At 46.3% G+C, this 23,351-nt stretch overlaps 1 long non-coding RNA gene across 2 annotated transcripts in view; it reads left to right on the forward strand.

The window, feature by feature from the left end:
• Positions 1 to 19,729: 19,729 nt before the first annotated feature.
• Positions 19,730 to 23,351, forward strand: part of LOC137410479 (uncharacterized) — a 32,435-nt gene continuing 28,813 nt past the window's right edge. The window contains exon 1 of one of the 2 annotated variants that reach the window (XR_010981213.1): positions 19,730 to 19,818. This is a non-coding gene — a long non-coding RNA (uncharacterized lncRNA). Of the gene's footprint in view, positions 19,819 to 19,934; positions 20,018 to 23,351 lie in introns of those variants that run through there. The other variant, XR_010981214.1, reaches the window with a different exon arrangement.

Genomic DNA, 23,351 nt, shown 5'->3' on the forward strand with positions numbered 1-23,351 from the left:
CCATGCCTGGAAGGCGGTCAACTAGGAGAGAGGCAGCTGAGGCTGACCTCTATCAAGCTGATCAGTATGGGCGGATGGCTGACGCCATAACTGAGGCTTTACGGCAATCTCGACCAGAGAGGGACTTCAAGCCCCCTAAGTTTGATGGCAGTGATGATGTTGAACTGTTCATCAGTCAGTTTCAGGAAGTAGCTGAAGCTAATCAATGGTCTGCAGGGTCAGCACGTCTGCACCTCAGAAAGGTGCTGAAGGATGGTGCTAAAAGCTGTGGCAGGGGAGAAACTACAGATGCCATCTTTGCAGCCTTGAGATTTAAATTTGGTCTGACAGTTAGAGAGGCCAGGAGTCGATTAAACCTCAAGAAGGAAGTCAAGGTTAGCTTGCAAGATCATGCTGCGGAAGTAGAAAGACTAGCCAATATAGCTTATGCTGATCTGCCTGAGCACCATCGTGCAAATATGGCATTAGATGCTTTCTCCATGACATTGGGCAACACCTATCTACAGAGGCATCTGTTAGCGGTGGGAGCACAGACTTTGGGAGAGGCAGTGCAGGCTGGAAATGACTTTCTGCAAATTCAGCCATTTAATCCTCGGTTGACCCAAAGGTCAACCATCATGGCTATAGAAGGGGAGGAAGAGGATGACCCCAAGGCAGCCCAGGTCGACCTCCCACAAGCTACAAAATCGGCTACGTTGGAAGATGTCCTTGTAGCCCTAAAGGAGCTGACCACCTTGACGACAAGACTGGCGGTCAATGGTAGCCGACCCAGAAGCCAAGGTCGGACTACTCCAGAGCCGCAGCAAATCAGAAGGGCGACCAGCTGTTGGGAATGTGGAATAGTCGGACATGTCAGACGACAGTGTCCTCAGATGGCAGCTACCCAGCCAGCAAGAAACCAGCAGCAGGGAAACGGACATCGTCCACAGCAGTAGGGGGACATACTGACTGTGGACCCTCAAACCAGAGAAAGCCACCTTGGCAAACCCCACGTCGGACAGGTCGACCTCAGACCCCCCATGGGTCGACCTCAGTCCTACTAGAAAACTCCTTTGACTCACTAACTGAGCAGCAAACAGAGGAAATCCAAACCCCAAACCCAGTGGTTACAGAAAAGCTCCAGACAAGGAGACGGCGTAAGAGGTGGCAGCACACCGGTCGGACGACTCAGCAGGTCGGTCCTGAGAGAGTGGCTGCGGACACCCTTTGGAAACCGTACAGTAGTAGCTATTTCTTACCTGGGAAGATTATGGGCCGACCTGCTCATTTCCTGATAGACAGTGGATGCACCTCCAACCTACTCAGCCGTCATGTCTTTGACCGGCTTCCCGCGGGGTTGAGGGATCAGTTGGTAGAGAGAACAGACTATGGCACGATGGCTGACGGGTCTCGCCTAAACTTTCATGGCATGTTGACCGTACCCATCCGAGTCAGAAGTGTACAAGTGACTGTATCACTTCTTGTATGCCCCCTAAAAGAAGATGCCATCATCGGGATGCCATTCTTGACAGACCAATGCTGTGAGATGAATTTCCAAGAATCCACATTGGTAGTGAATGGTCAGAAGCTGATCTGCACAGATCGGGACGGACGACCCTTGGTGAGCAGGTGCAGGTTGTCCGTACCATGACACTTCAACCTCGGTCGGAGATGGTGGTTACATGCCGCCTCACGACCAACACCTACCAACCCTTAGGAATGGTAGAGGGATCAGGAGATCGGTACATGGTGGCTGCCAGCCTCCACCTACCTGATGAGAAGGGAAGAGTGGCCCTGCGTTGTTTGAACCCGACAGATTCCCCTGTACAGGTAGCGTCGGGAACTGTGATTGGCAGCTACACAGGAGTCGATGAAACTGAAATCGGCCAGCCCTGGACAGAAGGGGGGCCAAAGGGAGCGAAACCAAGCCAGGATACCCGGCCTGACCCAAAGGTGGCTCCTCACGTGAAAGAGCTGTATAGCCAAGCTATAGTGCACTGTAGGAGTGACTACGACAGACAACAGGTAGTTAGGCTCCTTGATCAGTATGCCGATGTTTTCAGTAAAGGGGATGGAGATGTGGGTCGAACTACCTTGGTCCAACATGAGATACCCACGATAACGGATGCTCAACCCATTCGGCAGACCCCATACAGGGTTGGCCCTGAGAAGGAAGCGGAAATAGATCGGCAGGTCTCTGAGCTGGCCAAACAGGGAATGATAGAGCAGGCATATGGAGCTTGGAGCTCTCCTGTGGTCTTGGTCAGGAAAAAGGATAGAACCTGGAGACTGTGCATTGACTATCGGAAGTTGAATGCGGTCACTAAACAGGACGCATATCCACTTCCTCGAATCGATGACAGTCTGGATGCGCTGTCAGGCAGCAAGTTGTTCAGCACTCTCGATTTGATGAGCGGCTATTGGCAGGTACCCCTGTCGCCGGGAGCGCAGGAGAAATCAGCCTTCATCACGAGAAGTGGGCTTTGGAGATGGAAAGTGCTGCCTTTCGGGCTGACGTCGGCCCCTGCCACGTTCCAGAGGCTTATGGAGCGAGTGCTGCAAGGGCTCCACTGGAAGACGCTCTTGCTGTATCTGGACGACATCATAGTCACGTCAGCCGACCTCCAGAGTCACCTGTCTAGGCTGTCAGAAGTACTAGACAGGCTTCGACAAGCCGGCTTGAAACTAAAACCATCTAAATGTACCCTCATGCAGACAAAAGTGAAGTACCTCGGACATGTGGTGAGTTCAACTGGGGTAGCCACGGATCCGGAAAAAGTGGAAGCGATCCACAGGTGGTCAGAGCCAACCGATGTGACTCAGCTGAGGGCTTTTCTCGGCACTACCGGTTACTACCACCGATACGTGCCCGACTACGCTTCGGTTGCCAAGCCCTTGACACTACTCACGGCAGAAGGGTCCACCTGGAAGTGGGGTCAACCTGAACAGGAAACTTTCAGTCACCTCAAGTGGCTCTTGACGCATGCCCCTGTACTAGGCTACCCAGATCCGACCTTAGAGTACACCCTTGACACAGATGCCAGCAACGTCGGAACTGGGGCCGTATTGTCCCAGGTCCAACAAGGACAGGAGCGAGTTATCGCCTATCACAGCAAGACGCTCTCCCCTGCGGAGAGGAACTACTGTGTCACGAGGCGAGAACTCCTGGCGGTGGTGTTAGCCGTGAAACATTTTCGACCCTATTTGTACGGTCGAGAGTTTGTCATCAGGACCGACCATGCTTCCCTAGTCTGGCTGCACCGGAGGAAGGAACCTTCCTGTCAGATAGCCCGGTGGTTGGAAAGCTTGTCGGAACACAGATACAAGATTGTGCACCGAAAGGGAGAGAAGCATGGAAATGCTGATGGCCTGAGTAGGCAACAGTGTGAAGACTGCAAGCAATGTGCCTCAATAGATAGACGAGATGGTGGGCCTCCCCGCTAGGAGATCTGTAAGGAATTACAGGAGGGGACGATTCCATCAAGTCGAGTTCCCACGGGAAATCTGGATGAGATTGAGTGGCCACTTCTGCCCCAACAACCCCAGAGATGGAGGAACCAAGCAGTGGGCGTCCTGGCAGATGTGGAGATCGACCAGGTCGGACCCAACAGCGGGCCTCGGAGGGACAAGGAGGCCGGGCCGAGGCCAATCCAAGAGGGCGACCCTAGTGTAAACAAGAAGGTCGACCAAGGCTTAGGTCAGCCCCCCCCCCCTATTATAGAAAAACGGCCCTCCGCACAGACGAAAGCTGGCGAAATTGTTGCGCTACAAAAGAAAGCAGACACGGCAATCGGGAAAATTTACCAGGCAGTGTTGACTGGTAGACCCATAGATGCCCAAGTTTTACAACTAGGCGACCCAGAGTTGAAGAGGCTAGCCAACATGTTTTCACAGCTATGGATCGATCCCGACGGGGTCTTGACAGCGACAATCCCAGGAAATGGTAGAAGCAAAGCAGTCACCGTCTGCCCTTTACCTGTGCGGCAAGACCTAATCTGGGAGACACATAGACAGGCCCACAGTGGCGTAGATCGGACACTAAAAAGGGTCCAGTTAGACTGGTATTGGCCAGGAATGACCAGTGACGTACGTCGGACGGTAATGTCCTGTGAAGTATGCCAACAGGCCAAACATGGCACTGGTGCAACAACCTCCAATAGACAGCGGCTCTACGCTGGTCGACCGTGGCAGAGATTGGCTGTAGACCTGGTCGGCCCCCTACCCTTAACCACCCGAGGAAACATCTGGGCTCTTGTGATGACCGACCACTTCACTAGGTGGTCGGACGCTATCGCAATCCCAGATGCCACCGCGCCTACCGTGGCCAGTACGCTGGAGGAAAGGGTTTTCAGTTATTTCGGATTGCCAGAAATAATCCATACTGATCAGGGGGCCCAGTTCGAATCCGACCTATTCCAGGAGCTGTGTCGACTTTGGGGAGTCGAGAAGTCAAGGACGACTCCATACCGGCCTGAAGGTAACGGTATAGTCGAACGGAATAACAGAATACTCGGAGACTCCCTGCGAGCCCTCCTTACGGGAAGAGGACAGGAGGAGTGGGATCTCGTGTTACCACATTTAATGAGAACACTGAGGGGGATTCCCCATTCAGCCACCAAAGAAACTCCAAACTACATGATGCTCGGTCGGGAGTTGCGCCTCCCTGACCAACTCCAACATGGGAGTTCAGTGGAATCTTTTCAGAGTACGAATGAATACGCTATTGCAATCCAAGATCGGCTCTTACAAGCCCATGAGCTTCTCAGGCACAGGCAGTTAGAAATCGTGGCGGAAGACACCACTGAACCACCATTGTTTAAGGCTGGCGACCTGGTCTGGATGACCCGCAGACGCTGACGGAAGGGGGAGAACTCCAAGTTGTCGGCCAAGAGAGTTGGGCCTTACCGGGTAATCCAAAGCTTTCCAAATCACACGTACACAATCGAACGCCGGGGACAGCGTTCTGTACAGTCTGAACACCGGTTGAGAGCTTACAAACCCTGCAGCAATTATCATGGAAAAGCCCCAGTCTTGCTTGAGCCTAGTAGAAGGCCTAACATGCGTGGAGTAAGGAAAAACAATGGAAAAACTCAGGCAGAGCCCGTCTTAGAAGCTGAAAAGGCAAATAGGAAAGACAACTTCGAAGGGGGCGATGGGACAACTCCTAAGGAAGCTTTTGACAACCCAGAGAGCCAGCCTTCCAGTGGACAATGCCGAGGTACAGAAAACTGCACTCCAGCAAGTGCGGAGGCAGGAGAGTCAGCTGTCCACCGACAGCCAGACAATGTTAGCAGGCCTCAGAGGAGTAGGAATCTGCCTCCGCACCTGCGGGAGTATGAGTTGAACAGTATCCAATTAAACAATTCAGGAGCGATTACGTCATCGGCAGCGGCTAGTTTAAAATGTGCTGCCATGCCCCAATCATTCAGTCAACACCAGCCTCAGATTTCCGTTCGGACTGTGAGTGTACGTCCAGAGAGGTTGGAAATCTCGATTCTAAGGAAGACAATGTCGGCCGCTGACCGGTTGAGGTTAGAAGCTCGGCAATTGCGTAAGACGGCCGCATATTTAGAAAAGCTGGCCGACCAGCAAGAGGCCAGACCGTAGCTACGACGGTAACAAGTAGTTGGAACTCAATTCCTTCGCTATTTTATCACCATTACTATCCTTTTTTATTATTATTTTATATATATGTATATATAGACGGATAGCCGTCTATAGGGGCGGCGTATGTGGCAGATTTGTTACTCATCATATTATACAGCTCATTGCAAGTGCATGCTTACTTACATTATTAGTCAACCCCGCGTCATTAACCCATATATGGTCATTATTACCATATATAGTCATTATGCCCTTATATGGGCGAGCTGCAACCTATTGTGATGGAAACGTGCGTTACCATCTCCTTTTTCTGATTGTCGTTAGAGTTGTGTTCTCTTTTTCCTTTATGTAGTCACGCCCCTAGAGGAGGCTGGCCCTTGCCACCTCATTTACATATTTGATTGTATTTAAGGCCGAGCTTCGGCTCAGTTAAATCGTTCAATACATGCTTTGCATTTGGACCTACACTCTTCTGTTACCTTGCGCAATAACAGAATCACACTGAGCACTTATTTACTCCAAGCCTCAGTCTACGGACTGTGCTTTGAGAGTAGAGTATAGAAACACTGTCGACCCCGGTCGACCTCAGGTCGACCTTGTCGAACGAGCATAATATCACTCAGGGAGCAATTCCCCGTGTAAGGTGGTTGTAGTAGACCGGTGGTGTAAGCCGACCTAGTCGCCTCCGCGTGTTGGTCAACGGGCAACACTTACACGGCCCCTGTGGAGGGTGAATGCAGACCGGTAGAGTAAGCCGACCCAGGTCGCCTCTACGTGTTGGTCGCAGGATCCAACACACTGGTGGCAGCAGTGGGATCTAACTGCGGTAATTAGGACTTATAAGACGAACCTGGTAACCATGCCAAACAGCCGACGGAATGCTACCAGAGATCTGGCTGAGGCAGAGTTACAGCAGGTCGACCAGATTGGGCAGCTGACAGAGGCTATCACTAGAGCCTTACAAATACCCAGAGGAGAAGCTAGCTTCAAGCCTCCGAAGTTCGATGGGAGTGAAGATGTAGAGTTATTCATCTCCCAGTTCGAAGAGGTTGCGGAAGCTAACGAGTGGAGTGAGAAGGCCACGCTCCTCCACCTGCGGGAAACCCTGAAGGAGGGAGCCAGAAGCTGTAGCCGAGGAGACTCACCTGCCTCCATCTTCTCGGCTTTACGCACGAAGTACGGACTCTCCCCGAGAGAGGCTAAGAGTAGGCTCCACCTCAAGAGGGAACCAAAGACGAGCCTCCAAGAACATGCCACAGAGATGGAGCGTCTGGTGAAGATAGCGTACGCTGACCTTCCAGAATCCTACCAGTCCAGTATGGCCATGGATGCGTTTTCTCTGACTCTGGGAAATACGCCCCTCCAACGCCACCTGTTAGCAATAAAGGCCCAGAGCTTGGAGGAAGCAGTGCAGGCGGGGAATGAGTTCCTGCAAATCCAGCCCACTCTTCCTCGGCCTGGTGCCCGACCCCTAATAATGACGGTGGAGGAGGAGGAGGTTACCCCCGCTACAGTCGCCCCCGTCCATTCGGATCCCCCATCAGCCACCTTGAACGACGTCCTGATGGCTATAAAGGGATTAGCGGATGGACTGAGGGAAGGAAAGCTGTTGGGACAACGGGGAGTGGAAAAAAGGGGACCAAATTGTTGGGGTTGCGGCCAGACAGGGCACACCCAACGCCGGTGCCCCCAAGCCTCCCAAGGACAACCGCCTCAAGTCACAAGGTCGGGAAACGGTTACCATCCACAGCAGTAGGGGGAAGTACTGACTGTGGATCAAATATACCCTTGCAAGGCCAGTGGCAACGGCCACGACGGACTAGGCGACACAGGCTCCCCCCTGCTCGCCACCGGTCCCCTTGCATAACCAATATCAACCCTTACCTGAGTGTGCAGGTCTCCCACCCTCAGAAGCCAAGGACGAAACGTACGTCTGGCCAAAGCCGTCTCGGCCTTCCAAAAAAGGCCCCCAGAGGATGAGCAAAGCCAGACGAACGCACGGAGACGAATCATGGAAGCCGCATAATAGCAGCTATTTCTTGCCAGGTCGCATCGGAGGTCAGCCCGTCCAGTTCCTCGTGGACACCGGATGCACCTCTAATTTGTTGGGACGACATGTCTTTGAGCGATTACCCAAAGATGTCGAAAGCAAATTAGAGATTCGGGAGGACTATGGACGAATGGCAGATGGTACCCGGCTGCAGTTTCACGGACTCATCACCCTCCCGGTCAGAGTCAGGAGTGTCCAGGTTACGGTATCTCTCGTGGTGTGTGCCCTGAAGGAGGACGCCATCCTGGGCATGCCCTTCTTGGTCGACCACCACTGTGAGATGAACTTCCAGCAACCCACGTTGGTGTTAAATGGACAGAAGTTGACTTGCACTGACCGAGAGGGTCGACCTTTGACAAGCAGCGTTCAAATAATGCGAGCCACAACGCTTCCCCCTCGAACCGAGGTCCTGGTTGCCGGACGTCTCACGTCCTCCTCCTATCAACCAGTCGGGTTAATCGAGGGAACAAAAAACGGATATATGGTGGCCGCCAGCTTACACCAACCCGGTGAGAAGGGGAGAGTGGCCATCCGTTGTATGAACCCCACCGACCATCCCGTCAGCGTGACGGCAGGAACGGTCGTGGGACAATACACTGGAGTCGGGCCGGACGAAATAGGGGTCCCCTGGACAGCGAAGGGAGAAGCCGAGATTTCCAAAGAAACTCCCCCTCCTGTTTCCAACGTACCTCCCCACATGCTGGACTTGCTCCAACAGGCGGCACCACATTGCTTGTCCCCTACCGAGCACCGAAGGATGGAAGACCTTTTGATCCGTTATGCGGATGTATTCAGCCAAGGAAGTGAAGACATGGGGCGTACCACCCTGGTACAACACGAGATCCCCCTCCTCCCAGAGGCACAACCCATCCGTCAACACCCGTACCGTGTAGGACACGAGAAAGAAGCCGAAATCGAACGACAGGTTTCGGCCCTGGAAAAGCAAGGCATGATTGAGCCCGCTCACGGGGCCTGGAGCTCTCCGGTGGTCTTGGTGAAGAAGGACGGGGCGTGGCGATTGTGTGTAGACTATAGAAAACTTAATAGTGTCACTCGCCAGGACGCCTACCCCCTCCCCCGGATTGACGAGAGCTTGGACGCCTTGTCTGGCAGTAGGTTCTTCAGTACCTTGGACATGATGAGCGGATACTGGCAGGTACCCCTCTCCGCGGAGGCCCAGGAGCGGTCGGCGTTCGCCACACGCAGTGGGTTGTGGAGGTGGAAGGTGCTCCCCTTTGGACTGACCTCCGCCCCGGCTACCTTCCAGCGGCTGATGGAGCGCGTCCTCCAAGGGCTACATTGGAAAACCTTGCTGCTGTACCTAGACGACATCATCGTCATGTCAGCCGACTTCTCTAGTCATGTCACTAGGCTGGCAGAGGTGTTAGAGCGATTGAGACAGGCCGGACTGAAGCTAAAGCCCTCTAAATGCAGTTTGTTCCAGACCCAAGTCAAGTACCTGGGCCACATAGTCAGCGACACGGGAGTGGCTACCGACCCTGAGAAGATTCAGGCCATAAGCGGATGGGCAGCACCCCAGGATGTGACGCAGTTAAGGTCATACTTGGGTACCACTGGGTACTATCACAGATACGTGCCTGACTACGCCTCGATCGCCAAACCTCTCACCTTGTTGACGAGCGATGGAGTCCCCTGGAAATGGGGAGAAGAGGAACAAGAAGCTTTCCTTAGGCTGAAATGGTCGCTGACACACGCTCCAGTACTGGCATATCCCGATCCCTCCTTGCCCTACGTGCTAGATACCGATGCTAGTAACGTAGGGACCGGGGCTGTGTTATCCCAGGTCCAGCAGGGCAAGGAGCGACCCATAGCCTACTACAGCAAGACCCTCTCCTCCGCCGAACGCAATTACTGCGTAACCAGGAGAGAGTTGCTGGCAGTTGTGCTGGCTGTCCGGCATTTCCGGCCCTACCTATATGGCAGAGAGTTTACCATCCGGACCGATCATGCCTCCTTGGTTTGGTTGCACCGGAGGAAGGAACCCTCTTGCCAGGTGGCCCGGTGGCTGGAGAGCCTGGCCGAGCACAAGTACCGAATTATCCATCGAAAAGGCGATAAGCATGGGAATGCCGATGGATTGAGTCGACGACAGTGCGTCGACTGCCGGCAGTGTGCTGCCATTGAGAAGCGGGATCAGGGGCCAACGAGGTCACAAGTGTGTGACTCTTTAGTAACCCCAGGAGCAAATTGGGAAACTGCTGTGCCAGGGGACCAGGTTCCGGTACAGCCACCAAGAGGCACGGGAACATCCAGTCCCAACTTCCGCCAGTTGGATGAAGATGAATGGCCTCGACTACCTGGCAGCGGACCTGCGTTAGGGCCAGACCTCCCGACTCCCACATCAGCCGGTCCAGTCTCAGTACGGCTGCCGGGCGGTGCGGGGTCATCCGGAGTGTCGGACGACCCTCCCAGAATGCTTCAGGATCCTCGGTTACAGGCCATCAAGGTAACAGGCGAAACCGGAATCGTTGAAGGAATTGGTAAAAGCACGGTCCCAAAGGTTCCAGAACGATTGACGGTGGTGCAGACTTCACTGGATGAAGTGCGGGCATTACAACAGAGAGCCGCTACCGACCTAGGGGTCATTTACCAGGCCGTCAGGAACCGGAGGGGAGTGGAAGAGGCCGTGCTGCAAGTAGGCAGCCCCGAGCTGCAGCGATTGGTCCAGATGTTCCACCAGCTCCGGCTCGACGAGTCGGGTGTATTGACCCTTCATCTCACCCAGAATGGGCGAGAAAGGGTGGTGGTGGTATGCCCGAAAACGCTGAGACAGGAAATCCTGTGGAAAGCCCACGAGCAAACGCACTGCGGTGTGGAAAAGACCTTGAAACGCGTCCAATTGGACTGGTATTGGCCGGGTATGGCTGGAGATATCCGGAGGGCAGTTCTCTCTTGCGAAGTTTGCCAGAGGGCCAAAACAGGAAAGGGCCGGACCTCTGGGAACAGACAACGGCTGTACGCCGGGAGGCCATGGCAACGACTAGCCGTAGACTTGGTGGGACCCCTACCTCAGACCCCTCGAGGAAATAGCTGGGTGTTGGTGCTCACTGATCATTTCACTCGGTGGTCAGATGTGTTAGCCATCCCCGACGCTACGGCCCCAACGGTAGCTCAGGTCCTGGACGAGAGGGTATTTAGCTACTTCGGTCTACCCGAAGTTATCCACACCGACCAGGGGAGCCAATTCGAGTCCTCTTTATTCCAGGAGTTATGTGACTTGTGGGGAATCGATAAATCTCGGACCACTCCGTACCACCCCGAAGGGAATGGTGTGGTTGAGAGAAACAATCGTGTATTGGGTGACTCCCTACAAGCCCTCTTACTGGGCAGAGGACAGGAAGATTGGGATCAGTTACTGCCACAAATCATGCGGACGCTGCGAGGGTTACCGCACTCCGCCACTAAAGAAACACCCAATTATCTGATGTTGGGTCGAGAGCTACGTCTTCCTGACCAGTTGCTGTACGGAAACAGGCTGGAATCATTTACAAGCATACATGAGTATGTTCAGACTGTCCACGACCGGTTGATGCAAGCCCACACTCTCCTCCGAGATAGACAGAAGGAAATTGTGTCGACTGATGTGAGAGAACCTCCACTATTCAATGAGGGTGACCTCGTGTGGTTACTAAGCAAGCGGCGGAGAAGAGGGGAAAACCCGAAGCTAGCGGCCAAATACGTGGGACCCTATCGCGTATTAAAGAGTCAAGAAAATCATACTTACGAAATAGAGAGGTATGGACAGCGATCCATTCAAGCTGAGGGAAGGTTAAGACTCTGTCGCCCCAGTCCGGTGCAACAAGGACGAGCCCCAGTTGAAGTCGAGCCTGCTCGACGTCCTAACATGAGGGGTCAACCCCGAAGACGAATCTCACGAGGAAACCATAATCCAGAGGCCGCTATTCCAGAACCACTCCTGCCTAGCCGACTAACGGAGTTACGAATACCCCAGTCGCCCGGAAGGTCAGAAGCACTTCGATTTCCCAGCGAAGATTCCTTGGTCCCCCCAGGGGAACGCAACCCTAACTCGATGGCTGACCCCGACCCTGGCGGCGAATTAACAACCGAAGAGGAAAGAACCACGGAAAATACGGGAGCCCAGGCTAGTAATACCGGGGCTGGGAATGCGTCACGGCCCCAACGAATAAGGAGGCCTCCCGCGTATTTGGCCGATTACGACATTAGCGCCGTCCAATCGAGAGAAGCCATCAGAGTTCAAGGTCAGAAGGCGGCCATCTTGGGCCCCAAACAGAGCGCGCTCATTACTTGTTATCAACTCGAAGCGCACGCACCTATATCTCTTCTAAATATGGAAATTACTAAAGAAACAGTGAAGAAGGCTTCACCGATCATCGGAGCATTACCCTTATTGTCTGAAGTGACGACCCCGCCACTGGAGCTCCACCCAGCGCCTGGCGAGACCCTGGATGACTCGGAGACGGATTCGTTGAAGGAGAATCACGCTCCACACTCCCCACTACCGACAAAATGGATATCGGAGGATACAGCTAAGACGATCTCGAAATTATGTCGGGAGAAGGGTGCTAGCTGCCCATTATGCCAACAACTATTATCTACCCCTCGACGGCGCAGAATCCATATAGCCCAACATTTCACACGCTTCTTCTGTAAGTGTGGGAGAAACTCCACATCCAGAGATACCATTTCAAAACATCAAGCTCGAATTAAAGACGCAGAAGTACGGAAGGCTCACGGCGGAAAAGGTATTACCATCTACGAAGTCGACCGTGCTAGCTACCCAGCATGGAGCCAGAAGGTCCGACTAATTAATCCTCCAACCTTCGAAAAACCCACACCTTATGGGCCAATTAAAGCCAAGCCGCCTACGCGAAGAGGACCCCAGGCACCTCTCCCCTCTCCCCCGAAGAAGAAGTGGTGCAGTCCGCCCAAGCTGGAACGACCGGTTCCAGCTCCCAGAAAATTGACTACGATAGGCAGCATCCAGAGTCGACTGGAGGACATTCGACCCCGGGTCACGGTGGACGCCTTGCGGGAAGAGGCCTCCAACCTCCGACGGGCAGCTCGTCGCCTGGAGGACCTGGCGAACCGCATGTCGACCGCATAAAGGACACGATCGACATTGTTTATCATTATTTCTCTTGGTACGTTTTAGTAATTGGTGTCTCTCATATTATTATATCTTCTTGTTTTTTGTGTGTTGTAGCTAGTTGGTGGTTTCTTACATTTCTTGTATCTTTTTTTTCTTTCTTTTCTTTTCTTTTGATTTATGTATAGCCGGTAGTCGTCTATAGGGGCGGCGTGTGTGATGGAAACGTGCGTTACCATCTCCTTTTTCTGATTGTCGTTAGAGTTGTGTTCTCTTTTTCCTTTATGTAGTCACGCCCCTAGAGGAGGCTGGCCCTTGCCACCTCATTTACATATTTGATTGTATTTAAGGCCGAGCTTCGGCTCAGTTAAATCGTTCAATACATGCTTTGCATTTGGACCTACACTCTCCTGTTACCTTGCGCAATAACAGAATCACACTGAGCACTTATTTACTCCAAGCCTCAGTCTACGGACTGTGCTTTGGGAGTAGAGTATAGAAACACTGTCGACCCCGGTCGACCTCAGGTCGACCTTGTCGAACGAGCATAATATCACTCAGGGAGCAATTCCCCGTGTAAGGTGGTTGTAGTAGACCGGTGGTGTAAGCCGACCTAGTCGCCTCCGCGTGTTGGTCAACGGGCAACACTTACACGGCCCCTGTGGAGGGTGAATGCAGACCGGTAGAGTAAGCCGACCCAGGTCGCCTCTACGTGTTGGTCGCAGGATCCAACACACTATATAAAGGAAGGCATAGCCCGCAGTGGGGGCAGTTGTTTTGTAGTCTAGTCAATACAATTATACACACACACACACACTCTCTCTTCATTTCTCGCTTGAGCGGTCAGCAAGAATTAATGCAGGATAGTTGACCAGTATAGGCATCATCGGTCAGCTGGTTGACTACGGGGGTCAGCAGCTAAAGGTGCCCTGACTGGGTCGACCTAATTAGTAGCAGAGAGGTCGACCTAAGCTAATCAGACGACGGACCTTAGGGTTGACGTGGTCTTCTATAATCACATACAGTTATAGGCACGGCAAGCTAATGTAAGCCGACCTGTCGGGTCGCCATTAGGTACACTGGTAGACCAAGACAAAAACCAGTACACTAATCATGCACAAAAACAGTTGCTTAAGAAACACCATTATAATCATGCAATCTAAAAACCTTTTTTGTGTGAAGCGAATGACACAAAAATAACCTGGCGCTCTTTAATTAACTTACTTTAAGCTCTACGTGTGTGGTGCGGTTAAAATGTGAAATCGAATGAAGAATGTAATTACAGCACGCGCGTAGTTGGGTTTTACGTTCCAAACATCGGCCTTAGGACCTGGCTAACATACACTCAGACGAAACGCATCGTTGAGCCTCAGTCATAGTTCGCGTTCTAAACGCAAATTCACCTTACAAATTGACAGCGTTTCAAACAGTTTCGTTTTCAATAGCTAGAAATGAGTCAATTGGCTCGTTAAACGAAATCAACGATCTTATAGGCTACCATTCACATTTATAAGTAAACCCGTGTAACTAATGTCACGCTTTCACGTCGTCTGTTTCGGAGGCGTATACGTCCATGTACACTTAATTGGTCTGATAGGCAATATTAACATAACCATAGGATTTAACTTGTAAATATGTAGTGCTTTTATCAGTTGTGATTGCTAAGAAGCTTTGCCAAATCTATTCATACTAAATAATCACATTTGCATCTAGGACGGTCTACATTATCGCTATGTGCAAAAACTTTACTAACGTTTTGCACATAGCGATAATGCATTATTGAAAATATTTAAAAATACATGTATATATAAAAATCGATCACTTGGTTTAAGATCATCTAATGCTGCTTGGCATTTAATAAAATAATAAATAATAAAGTTTCTTCTTAACAGCTGTTGTTGTCATGTGTGTTTAGGAAGAAATTATACTATACACAGTTAATCGGAAACCACATAGGCCTACAACATCATTGATGAATTTGCTTTGTCATCTTATTCTATTTTGACTATGTTTGGTTTGTGTACAATTGCTTAGCTTTTGTGAACTAAATTGATAATTACTGATTCAGGTACTAGTGAAGATGTTGAGCTATTATAAGCAATACTGATATTTACCAGTAAAAGTTACTTATTTATCGCTTAAGTATAACAATTAAAATACACAACACACAAAATTGTAAAACATTAACAACATTAATGAAAAGGGGGTTGCAGAGGGTTAGCAATTGAGTTTACTTGTCTCAAGTACGTCATGGGAGTGTAATGAGTGTACAATTGTTTTGGTCATGTCTTGTAAAACTCTGATTTTTTCGGTGGTTTTCTGGCACGCCAATTGTTTTCTTTTTTTTATAGGTTTTTTCCATTGGGGGTGTTTAATCCGCTTGTAGATGGGTATAGTATGACTGTCTGTATTGATGGTCTTTTGATGTAGTAAGTGTCATGTTCACTGTAATATTGCGTATATTGCTGGTAGTTTTAATTAGTTTGTGTTAACATTTCCATACCATGTTGTTATATGTCCTTTTATGGCATCAACTTGTGTATTGTGTAATGTTTTTAATTTTTTAGTCAACTATATCTCTGCAGTTCTCACCCTTTTGTCAATCATTTTGTTTAAAAAGTTAACATCGGCATTCTTTTCATTGATTTTATACCAGAAGCTAACATCACTGGGACATTATGTCAAAAATCTTTTAGTGTTTTGTGGGATTTTACTTCTAGCAAAAATCCTTTTTATTTCTTTTTTCCAGTTTTTTGTTAATTTTATCAATGTAAGGGGATCAAACAAAAAACGAGTATTCTAAATCCGATCTACAAATGGTGGGAAAGCAATGCTTTTAGTCAGTCTTAGATTTTCCAAAATGTTTTGTCAGCATTTGTATGAAAAATTCCATTAGTTTGCTTTGCCATGTTATTTATGTGTTCATCAACCTGCAGTCTATCATCCATTGCAATACTCAGGTATTTAAAATAAGGTTGGTAATAAGTGGGTGTCTTTCATAGGGTAATTATAATGTTGCTTCAGGTAGTTTGATCTAACAACTGACATAGTTACCCATTTACTCATGTTAAAACGCTTTTGCCAATCATCAGCCCATTTTACTTGATTGTTCAAGTTTGTTACATAGCAACACTGTCTTCAGGGGTCTCAACAGAGCTAAACAACAATGAGTCATCAGCAAAGAGCCTCAGCCTTGATTTTTGCAATATATCAGGCATTTCATTTATGTAAATAAGGAACAAAAACTGTCCCATCACTGTACTTTACGGCACTTCTGACGTGACCCTATGCAGAGCTGAAGTGCCACCATTAAAGATGTAGTTGCGTCAAAAATGAAATTAGAACCCATAAAAGGCTAAAACATCAGCTACAATTTGATGCCATTTTTGTCTTTGTAGACCAACCCTGTCCAGAGATATATGCGTTTGAATGAGGCCCTCTTTTAAAAAGCTCACGTTCCAGCGGGTGCCAATTTCGTGACGTCACTAGCTTGTTTTCTGAAACGAAACCACGAGCGATAAATATGAGGTCGCTTCGTTAGCCAATCACGATCGCGAAATTTTTATATAGACCGTAATAAATGTTATCACTCGTGAAACGCATTGTCTGTGATCTCGAAGATTCTCATCGCTAGAGAATTCATGCTCATCGTTACTGATTCAACGCGTTTCAACAATTACTAAGTTATACATAGTTTTAAAATGGCTTCAAGTTCGAGCGACCGCTACTCAGAGTTATCTGAGCAACGTTTAGTAAAAGATTAGAGTAGACAGCCTATGGCCAAAGCTGACAGGCGTCAGCAGCGTTTTGCTGCAGAAGAAGACAGAATGGAGGTAAATTAACTTAGAGTCTTCTATACTTTAGTAAATGTAATATTTTTTATAGTCATAAATACATATACTAATTAATAAAATGATAATTCTTTGCTATCTCCAATCATCGTTTCATAGCTTATCTGCCGTTTTACCTAGCTATAATATTTGTTTCGAATTTTCTTTGGTAAATTAGAGTCATGATTACAAATTATTTTCACACGTAGTAAGTGGGTAAAATCGATTGATCATTGCAAATCTTTAATTTCCAGAACCAAAGCTTCGAATCGTTGGCTTGGCGTACTTGTGCCTTTATTAAATGTTTATTCGTTTTTAAAATTACACTCGCAATCTATTTAACTCCCAATTTGGAAGCTGTCAATAGATACGCTTTAGAATGACATATCTATGAATGACATATTTATTGCATCTACTTTGTTTAAATTTACTTGTTTTACTGATTACAGAATGTTTATGTCGTCCCACCAGCCGAAGAAGCTTTGTCAGTGTGGAAACTGCTATAAAGGAGAAAGCAAGACTTGAATGCGTGCTGGATGATGTTTTGTTTGAGTTTGTTGCAGTAGATGAATTTGTCTTATTGTATCAGCTAATACTATGTGAGTGGCCACGACTTGATGAATATTTTTAATAAAAGCTTTATGCCGAGATGAAAATATTTTTGCTTGTAAAAATTATATAATAAAATAATATTGTTGAAGATAATGCAAAACATGATTTGCAGAATATTGTAGTGAATCGGATATGGTATATGGGTGTCCGCAGAACTGGAGAATGTGAGTTCAAATCCAGTTTGCAGCAGACTTCTCATCCTTAAAACTCTATCCCTGTCTATATTCTTTTCAAAGAGGTGGCTTGCTAGTAGTAAGAAACTAGTACGTAGGCAATAGGTAATAGGCGACATAATGTGGGCGGGGCTTATGGGAGGCTGTATATCGTTTATATGGGTAGCTGCAGAACTGTGCTGATACAAAGACCGCGTTCTACATAAAGTGACTAGACAGAATTACCGTAGACCGGTAGAACTGGTAGTCGGTACCCAAATGTTTACACAACATTTGGAGAAAGTGAGTAGAACAAACTTTCAATTTTCGTTATTTGAGGCCTTTTAAACATTCATAATAATGCATCTGTAGCAGGATTTAAAATTTTATTCTAGCCAACACGAGCAAATACAAAATAAGATATATGCCAATAGAGCCGCGTAAGACTAGACTTTTATCGCAAATAGCCGATGTGAATACGAGAGATAGAGAGAGGTTGACAAACGCGTGACATCATTTTTGGCGAGGCTGGGCACGTTTTTGTGGCCTGAGCGTTTTTACGGTGATCAGATTTTTTCGGTTTTAATCTTCAAATATCTTGGCAATGCGATCGCGTAACACAACAAACAACATATCAACTGATAGAGAAAAAAAAATGCTTTCTTTTAAGATCAACTTAAATTTTGACGCAACTACATCTTTAACACTTACTAAATTTGTACAAAATCTTCGTAAATCATTTTATGATTCCCACCATTAGATCACTTATAGACCCATTTTTGTCAAAGGAGACTACATTAAAAAGCTTTGGCAAAGTCTAATACAACCATATCAGTTGGAATCTTATCAAAATTATTAATATACCTGATGATCCTAAGTAACAGCTGCGACTAACTCCTCTTTTAAGCCCTAAATTCATACTGACAGTCATTAAGCAGTTGCTCTGTGTCAAGGTGCTTGTGAATATCACGCGCAAGCACACACTCAGTGATACTCTGATGTGGTGATGCGACACTAGTCTCCGCAGTAGATTGATTGACATCATGCGTGTTGTGTGTCTGAGAGCATTGCTAGATATGATACCTACATCCCAGCTAAGACAGTACAGTGTGGCGACAGTTCCTACAGTCTGGCTCAAACATATAACTTACATATTACTTACAGCATTGTTCTAGATTATGCAACCGTCCCTTTTTTTAGGATTATATGACATTTTTTTATAGTTTTGACCAGATAAATAATTAGAGTTGAACTCAACCTAGTGTCATCCAAGTCAACAGAGGGTAAACTTTGTAGAAATTTATTTCTGTTGTTAGGTAACAAGATTATACATCATATAGACTAAATACAGAGTTAGATCTCCTAATTTATGTGGTTAATTTACGACACGTGTATGGCTGGTCTGGAAGTGTCGACCAAACTGGATGAGATTGGAACGTTTACTATGACATCTGAGTGACTTGTAGAGGGTCTGATCTAAATGTCAAGACTTGTCGATGAGTGCCTGTATGGTTTGAGCAAAACATTTACAACGGTTCTAATTTCAATGGGGAAGGCTCAGACAGCTTCATTATTTCCAGTTTCTCGCTGGTGTTTTAGCTGCTCAATTCAGGCTGGCTGAAGGCATACCCAAACATTTGTGGCGAGTTTAACAACTCATACAGAGCACCATGTATGATATTCGGTGGACATCTAACTCTTCGATGCGGAGATATTACCCACTTTATGATATTGTATTGTAAGGAGAAGCAGAACACTGTTATATTCACTGGTCAGCAGTTGATCTCGTTCTAAAGCCATTTGAAGGGGTTGCAGGAAATAGAGGTAGATGTGGGTTTAGAGGTGAGAGTTGGCACTAGGTTGAGACACGATATTAAAGGAGAATTGGGAAAATTAGACCACATGATGAAATTAGAAAATAGTAAAGTAAATCATGTGTATTGAAAGAAAAAGCTCTTTTTTCATATTGCTGTTCTAGAATATAAATTGGCAGTGTAGGAATTTTTTAAGGAGGTGAGATTTAATGTATAATCAGACAGATTGGATGTACGATTTGGGTATTTTAGAGATTTGTGTACATCTCTTTTGAGAAACGTAGTGTAATGAGCTGCTTCCACAAAACTAAAATACGTTGTCTGTATAGTAGGACAGTATGGAAACTCAAAATCTATTTGATTCGATCTAAATTATTGACCGCTCATCCGATTCATCTCTGGTTTTATTTATTTCTCATACTACACACATGTCTCTGATTGGACAACGGAATTGTTGCTTTTCAAAATGGAAGGTTTATAGTCTAAATTCAAACATTGTTTCAAAAGCTTCCTGGCATCACCTCCTATTCAGAAGAAAATTTGCAGGAGTTGATGGTCGTTGGATGGAATGAAGTTAAAAAAGAGGCTCGTAAACTGTTTTGTAGATGCTGATGTGAACTACATAGATGCATTGGCACCTTACCAGCCTGTGTACATGAAGGCCATTCATTGTCCCATTGACACAAGGGTGAGCTTTGCACAGGCTAACAAACTCATCAGAGATCTGAAGCTTAAACATCTGGTAGTTCCTGAAGAGTACATTTTCCCTTCAACACTTCAACCTGGTATAGTACACCTTCCCTTCAACACTTCAATCTGGTATATTGCACCTTCCCTCCAACTCTTCAACCTGGTATAGTACACCTTCTCTCCAACACTTCAATCTGGTAAATTACACATTCCCTCCAACACATCAACCTGATATAGTACACCCTCCCTCCAACACTTCAACCTGGTATAGGACACCTTCCCTCCAACACTTCAACCTGGTATAGTACACCTTCCCTCCAACACTTCAATCTAGTATAGTACGCCTTCCCTCCAACTCTTCAACCTGGTATAGTACACCTTCCCTCTAACTCTTCAACCTGGTATGGTACACCTTCCCTCCAACACTGTAATCTGGTAAATTACACCTTCCCTCCAACACTTCAACCTGGTATAGTACACCTTCCCTTCAACACTTCAACCTGGTATAGTACACCTTCCCTCCAACACTTCAACCTGGTATAGTACACCTTCATTTCAACACTTCAACCTGGTATATTACACCTTCCCTCCAACACTTCAGCCTGGTATAGTACACCTTCCCTCCAACACTTCAATCTGGTCTAGTCCGCCTTCCCTCCAACACTTCAACCTGGTATAGTACACCTTCCCTCCAACAATTCAACCTGGTATAGTACACCTTCATTTCAACACTTCAACCTGGTATAGTACACCTTCCCTCCAACACTTCAACCTAGTATATTACACCTTCCCTCCAACACTTCAATCTGGTATATTACACCTTCTCTCTAACACTTCAAACTGACCTAACTAATCCATCTTACCTCTAACTTATCAACCTAATATAGTGCACTGCACTTCCAACCTTCAAGCTCACATGGAAACACTGATTCTCTTCCAATGTATTACATATACAGCAACAGCTTCTACTAGCAAACCAAGCTCAGTTAGCTGTCACTACATATGTTACTGTCACTTTATACCTATGCATATTTTATTATATTATTATAATAATATAATAAAGTATGAGTAGCTTGGGTAAAGGTAGGAAAGAGGAAGTTTTCACTTTGTATATTTACCCAACCTCCCTGAAGAGTGATTGACTCACATACTGCTGCTTATTTTAAAGTCGTGTTAAGTAAACAAGAGGTATTCTATATATTTAAGTCTCATAGTTTTTAGTTGTCGGACATCTGTAAGGATGTTAGTCCGGCTATAGCTATTACAATCTCGGAATTAAAAGCTTGCTGCTTGCTGGATATGAACTCATGGTGATTGCTACCACAAGTTTCCAAACCATGTGCTTAACCTCTGAGCTAGACAGTCCTTAGCATTCCATTGCTGTTATCATATACCATATGCGCATGCATACAGTGCGAAAGTGCATGCTAAATGTGCACTTTTAATTATTAATTATTATCACCTTTTGCATTTGTAATTTTTTGGAAAGTGTTTAAAAAGAACTTTTTTGTTACCGTTACTTACTTTTTATGTAATTGTCAAGTGTGGCGTTTCAGTTTCAAGTGTGCACTTATACATGCATTTCCGGTTTTTCATAAAGTCAAACAGCTAAATCAGTAAATGTTAATATTGTTCGCATGGACATTTGTATTATCTCGAGTAGGAATAGCCTCTACATTCTCTCTTTGTTCGGTCAGTCAAAGTACCAGACAAAGACACTATGATAACTCATTTTTACATTTGCACCAGCATCAAGAGGTACCAGTATCATCATATTCAAAGTTTTGATGGATATCTTATGGTGGAGCAGTAATCTCTTTTATACACACATACTTCTATGCACAAATTGTTATTATTAATTCAACATATTCAAGATTTTTATTTATTTTTTCATAATAATGTTATCATTACCAAGTTAGCTTTTATTGTAATCGTAATCGTATTATTGTAATTTAGCTATTACTTGCTAATTATTTCATATTTACATTTACACACGTTTATAGTTGTTTTACTTGGTTTCCTAATTTATGTGACCTGCACAAACAATTTTATTCATGATTTGAAGTTTGAAAGTTACAGTTGTTTGAAAACCTTCACAGTTTTTTTATTTTGTTCACTTCTTTTAAAATGCACAAAAAACTTTTCTCGTGATAAGAAGTTTGTAAGTTAGAATGGTAGCTGTTGTTATATGTCAAATAAAATAATTGTTATGTGCAAAGACTTATTACCCAGGCAACGCTGGGCAATCCAAAGATAGTTAGTAACTTGAGCAACGTATATCCTCCCATACAAGTCGACCATAGAAAAGCAGCCCTAAAACGATGAATTTTATAGCAAAAGGTTGGCGTATAAACCGTATAAGGCCGTACAAATAGGATTTTATTGTTAGCAGTAATAATGATGTCATAAGCTATAGCAGTAGTGACAACCTGTTTGACTCGGAACTTGCTCGACTTGTTATCCACTCTAGTAGTAGATAGTCTAAAAAGTAACAGTCAACCAGCTCCATGTTCAGCATGGTTCGAGTTGTAGTTGTTGGAATTACGCTAGCATAATGTCATTTCATTTGATTGCGATCTTAGTTATGAGCGTATAAGCTGTTTCCCTTAGTTTGGTAACTTTTTTACATTCTAAACTCGGCTTATTTGTGAGAATCTGCAGTACATTTTGGGGAAGTGTTTTGCATTTTCTCAGCAGCATATTTGAAATCTTTAGTATCACTTCCGAAACACAAAAACAAATAAGTTTTTGCGTTTTTCGTATTAATCCGTAATTTTCTATCATTTGCAATTGTTTTTGATGCTTGAGGTGATCTGAATGCTGGTTAGTTTCAAGATTAAAACCAACAAAACTTGATCGCAGTTAAAACGCACAGATTAAGCGAGAATGTGATTAAGACATGTGTAGTTGCAAAAAGACTGACAGAATAGAGACTCTTCATGCTGCAACTTGAATACAATAGCCAATATTAACTATACTGATGACAGCAACTAGTGATGTCTTCTCGACATGTATTTTTGTTGTGAGCGTTTCAACCGCCATCAAATTTTGTCAATTTCCTCCTTGGAATATCCTAACAATCAGATCACCGCAAACATCAACAACAGTTGATGTTTGCGGTGATCTGATTGATCGCAAATGGTAGAAAAACACGAATGCTTTCTGATAAAATCTAGAGGTGGAACGAGACACGAGACATCTCGAGTATTGACCTGTCTCGTATCGGTCTCGTCTCGACTTAACTATTGCCAAACTTGAGACAGGAAATAGAACTAAAGCGCCTGCGCACGGTTGTTAAAACATGGCTTCTTGCGGTAGCAACAACTCCATATATTGTAATGGATCGCGGGCAACTGCCTTTAAAGTTATACCCAGTCCGTTACTACCTGTTGCTATTGATTATGTTGGCCACTGAGTCTAATCATGTAGTCCGGACAGCGGCCCTGTTAATATATTTTAGTTCGGTTCTGTGTCCTTAAAACAGATACCGGGTCGTATCTAATTACTCTTCAGATAATCCAATTTAATAAA

Source organism: Watersipora subatra, chromosome 1 (genome assembly GCF_963576615.1).
Source record: "Watersipora subatra chromosome 1, tzWatSuba1.1, whole genome shotgun sequence".
Lineage (NCBI taxonomy): Eukaryota > Metazoa > Bryozoa > Gymnolaemata > Cheilostomatida > Watersiporidae > Watersipora > Watersipora subatra.